The sequence below is a fragment of the Sphaerodactylus townsendi genome, linkage group LG10, assembly GCF_021028975.2.
Source record: "Sphaerodactylus townsendi isolate TG3544 linkage group LG10, MPM_Stown_v2.3, whole genome shotgun sequence".
Lineage (NCBI taxonomy): Eukaryota > Metazoa > Chordata > Lepidosauria > Squamata > Sphaerodactylidae > Sphaerodactylus > Sphaerodactylus townsendi.
In genome coordinates, this window is record NC_059434.1 from 66,548,668 (window position 1) to 66,557,651 (window position 8,984).

Below are 8,984 nucleotides of genomic sequence, written 5' to 3' on the forward strand. Positions count from 1 at the left end.
CGAGAAGAGGACAACATACAATTGTGGGTTTTGCGTTTTATTCCCTAGTAATTCTGCCTTCCTAGCACTTGTTAAGGCTTCTGTGCCCCCAACAAGCAATGGTTTCAAGTTCAAGTTCAAAGACCTTTATTAGGCATTAAAACATAGCAGAACTAAGTAATCCAAATACAGTTTTACAAGATAAAACAGGTACTCCTGTTTCAAAAATGCATACATCAGAGCGAAAGAGGAGACCAGGAAATCATTTCGTAATAGTGAGCAAGAATTTGGCCACTATGTCCAGTTGCTTGGGATTCTCTGTATTCAGAAGATAGTTCAATTTAAGATTAAAAAGGCTTGGATAGACCAGTAAGGGATCCCCTAAAAACAGGTTTGGTCTAAAATTGTTAAATTTTGGACAAACTAATAAAATGTGCTCCAAAGACTCCTCAGAGGTTTGACAGTATTCACAGGTACGCTTTTGCTGTGAAGGTACCATGAATCTCTCTGGGGAAAAGGTTAGTGGAAATGTGTTGGTTCTCGCTCTGGTCAATAGCCACCTCAGCTTAGGGTCAGACAAGATGTTTAAATATAAGCATAAGCATAAGCATAAGCATTTTATTGTCATTGTGCACGCACAACGAAATTTACAGCAGCATTCCTCGATGCACACAATTTCAGACTCATACAATTTCAGACTCATGCAATTTCAGACTCATACATCATCATCCTCCACCCATCCCTACATAGCCCCAAATACATCAATATGAAGCAGCGGAGTTTAGCATAGCCACAGCTCTAGAGTAGAAGCTGTCTCTAAGCCTCTTTGTCCTAGTTCTGAGGGCCCTGTATCGTCTGCCAGATGGTAGCAGTTTAAAAAGAGAGTGTGCTGGATGAGACGGGTCCCTTAGAATATTTTGGGCTTTATTTAGACTTCGGGCATTGTAGATTTCTTCCAAGGAGGGGAGAGGGCAGCCGATAATCCTTTGTGCAGTATTGATCACCCTTTGGAGCGCCTTCCTATTCGCCACTGTGCAACTGGAGAACCATACACAGATGCAGTAGGTTAGGACACTCTCTATAGCACAGCGGTAAAAGGACACCAGAAGTTTTCCATCTAGTTGTTGCTTCCTTAAAAGTCTCAGAAAGTACAGTCTTTGCTGGGCTTTCTTAACCACCGCGGTAGTCTGTACTCCCCAGGTCAAATCCTCTTTAATCATAACGCCCAGGAATTTAAAACTAGCCACCCGCTCCACTTGATCTCCATTTATAGTCAAGGGCTGAATTTCTGAGCTATTCCTTCTATAGTCCACTATGAGCTCCTTTGTCTTGTTAGTGTTAAGAACCAGGTTATTTTCCCTGCACCATGAGAGCAGTCGGTCCACTTCATTCCGATAGGCAGACTCATCCCCTCCAGAGATGAGCCCCACCACCGCCCCACCCACAAGAACTTAACCTGTTCAATAGAGTCAAATATGCTGCTGTCTTGCATTTCCCGGGCATGATGTTAAAATGGAGGGGAGAGAACAAGCTCCTTGCTTTACTAACTAGATGTTGGTGTTCCTGATCGAATAGCCGTACCTTGATACAACGTTGTATCTCGCTAGGAGAAAGCATAAGGAGCTGGTCCCAAGAAAGACCCAGGGAGGAAATCTTTGATTTGATATGAGCCCACCAGGTAGAAGATTGAAGTTCGTGGAGGGTGCAATAAATGAGACTATTAGGGTTGTTAAGGAAACATAACCGGATCCAAAATTTAAAGGTGGCCCACCATGCTTTTGTTTCCAAGAGGTGTAATCCTGCCTCGAGGCAGAGGGCGGTGTAAGGTACGCAATGGGGGACCCCAAAAAGCTTATATAAAAATTTAGATTGTATTCGCTCCAAGGATATATGCCAGGCTTCGATCCATAGGGAAACCCCATAGAGAAGTTGTTGGGACACCTTGGCATTAAATACCCTTAGAGCAGCCGGAATAAATCTGCCACCTTTAGTAAAGAAAAACCTTTCAATGGCAGCAGAGGTGATTTGACAGCTCTTGACAACAGTTTCCCTATGTTTGACCCAACTAGATTTGTGATGGAAATTGATTCCCAAATATTTGAAGAACTTAACCTGTTCAATAGAGTCATTATCTAAGTGCCAGTTAGAAATCTTGAAGGTACTTGAAAAGACCATGATCTTAGATTTGAGAGGGTTAATTGACAGCAGGTTGTTATTGCAATATTCACTGCATTTATGTAGGAGGCGGGATAGGCCAACCTTGGAGCGAGATAGTAAGAGCGCATCATCAGCATAAAGCAGAATTGGCAGTGGCATGTTCCCTAAGAAGGGACAGTGTGAGTCAATTGTTCTCAAAGTAGGGGCAAGGTCATTTAAAAACAGATTGAACAGGAAGGGGGCGATGGTTTCTTCTAGCACACTTAAGAAAACAACAGCAAGTTAAGTTAAAACTTTTTTTGACTGTTGTGGGTTTTCAGGGTCGTGTGGCTGTGGTCTGGTAGATTTAGCTCCTAGCGCTTTCCTCACATTTACCGCTGGCATCTTCAGAAGCATGTCACAGTAAGATAGGTTTCTCTCCATGGCACACTTCCTCTGAAGATGCCAGCCATAAATGTGAGCAAAACGTTAAAAGAGCTAAAACTACCAGATCATGACCACACAGCCCAGAAAACCCACAACATGGAAGCCTTTGACAATAAATTATAACTTCTTTCTTTACAAAACTAGTATAGAAATGTTTTGTATCTGTTTACAAAACTTACTTTTAAGTAGTGTTCAGGTGAAGAGGGACTTATAGACCTGCCTTTCTCACAAAAGAGGGATTAAGTGTAGTTTACAAGAAAGATTAAAACAATAGTTCCAGTAAGAATACATCATGTTTACTTGAAAGACCACCTGAATGTGCAGTACCACCCCCAAATAAGAGAAGATTATACATAAGTGACCTGAATGTAAAACAATCCCTCCTAAAAACAGTAGCCTTTTTATTAAATAGTAATCAATATATAATAAATAATGTATACTAGAGAAAAAAGTAATTACTTTCATTTTTATACCGACTTACATTGTATGTATTTACAAGGGGTATGGGATCACACTGTTTCAGATTTAAAAAGGCAAGAGACTGGTTGTCTAAGACCTCTCCTCTAGAGCCAAACTACTAGGCAAAGGCTGAGAGAACAAATGGCCTACTGGCAGTGCAACCGTAAATGGAATAACCTGCTTGAAAGTCCATGGAAATAAGTGGCCATAATTCTCCTTAGGAATGCACTGTTAAACTGCCTTGCCAACTTACCTGTTTCTCCCTTCACGATGCTTTCTGTAATGTAGGAAGTCACGCTATTCCAAAATATTGTGTTGTATCTATAATCTGCCCACAAACTCATGTCCTCTAACTCTAAAATGTCTGCTTTTAGCTAACGTGATAAATTATTGGAAAATATGCAGGCTTTGGGCGTTTCTGTTTTTGACTGGTGGGGAGCTGAACTAGGTTGCTCCTGCTTGAAACAAAATGGAAGAAGCAGAAGGTGGTGAGTACAATTTCGAGCCAGAAGCCTGGGTCAGTTCTGGGACTGGAGCCAATCCACCCCCACTGGTGCTACTGATTCTTACCATTTACCAGGCAAGGAACCACCATTTCCAAAGACTTTTTCCTCTTGAAACTCAAAGCAGCCTGAAGGGCATCATTTGCCAGATGTTGCTCTCAGTGCTGCTCCTCTCTGCTGTTGAATTGAGTTTGTGCACATTCTCCAACACTACCTGTGTATGCAGTGAATCACCTTTCACATCAAGCCCCCATTGTGTCTGCTTAGCAGTGATCAGCAGATCAGTGTACCCAAGTAGAAGACAAGTCCCCCTTTTAAGAAAGCCCAGACAAGTTGTATTTCTATTAAGCAGCTACAGTATTCCCATCAAGTTACTCCAGTAGTCAAAGCAGCAAGCCCAATTCATGTTTGTGTCCGCAATGTTTTAGGATTCTCCCCCCCCCCCCCCCAGATTCCAGAATTGTTCAGATTCCATTATTCCCTATGAGGGATTTGGGACAGGGCTGGAGCATTGCGGGAGCCCTTGTGCTGCCTACCCACTAAAAACCTCTCCTTCAAGCATATTGGACCAAGGAATCAATGCTATGGGCCCTGAATGAGGTGCCTCCAGTTATCTTGTCATTGTTTCCGGGGGGGGGGGCGGGGGGCGGAGGAGAATTCAGTAACCAAACACAGAATAGCAACTACTGACCTAAAGCCTCCAACTGCAAATAGAACCAACAATCCCAAGAGAACCAGTATTAAACCAGAGAATCCTAGCAGAGCCAGCACCACCAAGGCCAAATCACAAAATCCCAGCAGAACCAACTGAAGCGAGGGACACTGTTGCAAACCCAGTGTAGCCAATGTCAAACCAGAGAACCCCTGCTAAACTGACAGCCAATGTGGTGAGCCCAATCGAACCAGCAGCCTGTCTTCATTGACCCTTGCCAACAAGGAAGGTAACAGCAACACAGCAAGCATGAGCTTGATTTTCAAGTGCTTTTGTGGGATCTGTTTCTACATGTTTTAAATCTACTTTCCTAGCTTCTCTTATTCCAGTTACGTTCTTAGTTTTTTTTCCCTTTGAGTGGCAAGAATAACATGTCTGTCACCATATTTTCTGCATAGAAGTGCCCCCCCCCCCCAATTCCAATCTCGTATCCTGGGAGAGCTTCCTTGTTCCCTGTCCTTCCTATTGCCTGGAAAACTTGTACCATTGAAGAAAAACTGACCTGAGGGGGTCTCTAAATTTCAACCTTGAATATTTCCAGATATTCCTGAAGATTTCTTGAATTTTGCAGTAACTGATACTAGTAATCTCAAGAATACAAGATAGCACACAGATACCCAAATATACCCTCAAATATACCAATAAGTGATCTTTCAGATACATGTTAGGACCAGAAATATCCCCCCCACACACACACGCACACACGCGCGCGCTTCTAAAGGCTATAAAGGCAAGATGCTTCCTGGCAATCTCCAGAAAGCTGCCCGATATCATGGGGGCCACCACAGTAAAAGCCTAGCATTCCATACTGTATGGTTATTGTGTCTAGTTGACCGTAGCACAGACTCAAATAGTGAGAGGTGGTCCTTCAAAAATGTGGATACCAGATTGTGAATGGCTTTATAGGTAAGAACTGGTGGTAGTGGAAAGTGCTGTCAAGTTGCAACCAATTTATGGCAACCTACTAGGGTTTTCAAAACAACAGACATTCAGAGGTGGGTTTGCCATTTGCCTGCCTGTGTACAGCAAAATTGAACTTCCTTGACGGTCTCCCACCCAAGTACTAACCAGAGTACGCCCTGCTTGCTTCTGAGATCTGATGAGATTAGGCTAGTCTGCAACCTGCGGCTCTCCAGATGTTCATGGACTATAATTCCCATCAACCCCTGCCAGCATGGCCAATAGGCCAATTAATTCCAACAATTAATTGGCCATGCTGGCAGGGGCTGATGGGAATTGTAGTCCATGAACATCTGGAGAGCCGCAGGTTTATTTATTTATTTTATTTATTGTTTCGATTTATAAACCGCCCCATCCCCTGGGGGCTCTGGGCGGTGAACAACATTCACATATACAATTAATTAAATCGATAACAACAATATAATACTAAAATCCATTAAAAGCTACTTAAAAACAGCGGTTAGCATCATAATAGGTGCCCTATTATGGCCAATTCAATTAAGATCACCCCAGTAAAAAGAAAAGGGAGGGGTCAGGTTCCTCTCTGGGAGGATAATAGGTGGTAAAGTGCAACAGATGGTATGTGCAAGAAGATGCAGGGGAAGGAGAGGGGAGGAAGAAGGGGGAGCCACTCAGCGACTGGACACTCAAAGGCCCGGTGGAACAACTTCGGTCTTACAGGCCCTGCTTGAGAATTCATCAAGGTCCCGCAGGGCCCGGACAGCTGGAGGAAGAGTGTTCCACCAGGCTGGGGCCAGGGCCGTAAAGGTCCTGGCCCGTGTGGAGGCCAGCCGCATCATCGAGGGGCCAGGAACCACCAGCAAATTGGCCTCTGCTGATCGCAGAGGCCGAGTAGGGGCATATGGGGTAATGCGGTCTCTCGAATCACGAGGGTCCCAGGCAGGGTAAGGGCATAAAGGTAAAAACCCACACCTTGAAGATGATTGAATTCCACTGGAAGCCAGTGCAGCTGGCGCAGCACAGGTTGAATATGATCACAGAAGAAGCCCCCTGTGAGCAAAAGCGCGCCGCTGCATGTTGGACCAGTTTCAGTTTCGAATCGAAGCAAGGGAAGGCCAGCGTAGGCGAGTTACAATAGTCAAGCCTGGAGGTGACCGTTGCATGTATCACAGTGGCCAGGTCTGCCCTGAGAGAGGAAGGGGGCCAGCCGCGGGCCTGCCGAAGATGGAAAAATGCAGTCCGGGTTACAAGGGCCACCTGGGTCTCCATTGAAAGAGGCGAATCCAGGTGGACCCCCAGACTGCTTGGACAGAGGGGGCCGGCGCCAAAATGGTCCCCTCCCACTCCGGCGGCTGGAAATCCCCTGCCTCCCCCCTGCGGCCCAGCCAAAGGATGTCCGTCTTCGATGGATTCAGTTTCAGCCTGCTCTGCTGTAACCAACCAGCGACCGCCTCCAAACAATGCTGTAGAGCTGCAGGGGCCGTGACAGCTCCCCCCTCCATCAACAGAATGAGCTGAGTGTCATCAGCGTACTGGTGACAAATCAGCCCAAAGCTCCGTACCAGCTGAGCAAGTGGCTGCATATAGATGTTAAATAATAGCGGGGACAGCAGGCTCCCTGAGGCACCCCACATTGAAGTGGGCACCTCCGAGAGGCTTGGTCCCCGCACCACACTTGCTGGCAGCGGTCCCGGAGCTTGAGGCAATCCATTGAAGGACAGTGCCCCGTATCCCGGAAGCGGCCAGGCCCGGTGGGTCAAAAGGTCGTGATCGACCACATCAAGCCCGCGGTAAGATCTAACAAAACCAGCAGCGCCGATCCGCTGGTCAAGCTGCATCACGGGCGTACCTGTGGCGGCGGCGAGAACCGTCTCCGTCCGTGCCCAGCACGGAAGCCGGACTGGAAGGGGTCAAAGGCGATGTGTCATCCAGGAAGCCTGAAGCTGCTCCAACACCACTCTCTCAATTACCTTCCCCAGAAGCGAAAGATTCGAGGCGGGGCGGTGGTGGCCAGATCCCCTGGATCTAACGATGGTCTGTTCAAGAGTGGGCGGACCACGGCCTACTTGGACCCATCGGGAAAAACTCCTTGCTCAAGGGAGCTATTGATGATATTCAACAGATGGGGTCGTAGCTCCGCCCGGCAGGTTTTAATAAGCCAGGAGGGGCACGGATCCAGAGGGCAGGTAGTAGGTCTAACAGCAGCCAGGGCCCTGTCAACAGCGGCCTTGGAGAGCAGGGAGAACTGGGCCAAACAAGGGCCGGAAGACGGCAAGGGAGCCTCCAGTTCACTCATTGTAGTCAAAGTGGAGGGAGATCCTGGCGGGCTGACGAGATTTTGTCTGCAAAGAAGCTCATAAATGCCTCACAGCTAATAGCCAATTGATGATTTACAGAGCCTTCCGATAAGGAGGTCAGGGACCGAATTATACGAAACAATTGTGCTGAAGCGTGAGCTAGCAGATGCGAGAGAGGAGGAGAAGAAAGTTCTCTTAAGCCTCGCCGTCGCCATCTCATAGGCTTTCATAAGCGTCCTATAAGATGTTCGCGCGGCTCCGTCACGAGATTTCCTCCACACTCGCTCAAGCCGTCTGAGTGCCCGTTTCATGTGGCGGAGCTCCTCCGTATACCATGGAGCCCGCCGAACACGGGGACGCAGAGGGCGCCGGGGGGGCAACAACATCGATGGCATCGGAAAGCCGGGAATACCAGTCATCCACCTGCTCATCGAGTGTGCCGGCAGGGGCAGGATCCCGCAGAGCATTCAGGAAGCCAAGTGGATCCATAAGTCTCCGCGGGCGGGCATAAATCAGCCCGTCGCCTAGACGGGAGCGTTGTGGCAGGTCCACCCGAACCCTCAGGGCGTAATGGTCGGACCATGGCACTCTATCGACAGAGGACACGACCATATCAATCCCCAGCCCGAAGACCAAATCTAGCCTGTGACCCGGCTTCATGGGTGGGGCCAGAATTTACTAAGGAGACGCCCAGTGTCGCCATGGATGACACTCGGTTCGCAGCAGCTGCACACGCGGCGGTGTCGACATGGACATTGAAGTCGCCCAAGGCTATAAGTCTAGGGTACCGCAATGCCCAGTCTGCCACCACCTCCAGCAGCTGCGGCAGGCTGTCTCCCGGTGCGCTAGGCGACCGGTACACCAGGAGAACCGCCAACCTCTCCAAGGCCAACCACTCAAAACCGACACATTCCATGCCAGAGATCTCGGGACTGGGGCAGCCCTGAAGGGGATAGAATCACGGATGAACATTGCCACCCCACCCCGGCCCGGGTTACGTGACGGTGGAGGCACGCGAAACCTGAAGTGACCTGCGCCCAAGGCTGACGGTCTCACCAGCGCGCGCGCAGGTCGGTGACACAGGCCAGGTCCATCTGCTGGACTCCGAGAAAGTCTCGGAGTATAGCGGTTTTGTTATTAATGGACCTGGCATTTATCAACACCAGGGACGAAGTGGAGTGTTCCTGAACCCTGCCATCCTCGTTCTTCAAGATAGGTCGGAGGTCAGAAGGCAAGCGAGCATTCCCATATCTCATCCGCCTTCTATAATCCGGCCACCACCTACCGCTATATTTACCCCGCCCCATTACCACTGGGATTCCCAGTCCCAAAGCAGGTGCCCCCATTACCTACTAATCTCCCTCCCTCTATACAGCCCAACAAACTCCCACAAAAATGGGTCCAGTCTCACTAATACTAACTAACTAACTAACACTAGCCTACAGAGGCTGAGAAAGGACCCAAACTACAACTAACAAGTATAGATAGTCTAACTACTCACAAAAACTTAACATTCATACAATGCAGTCT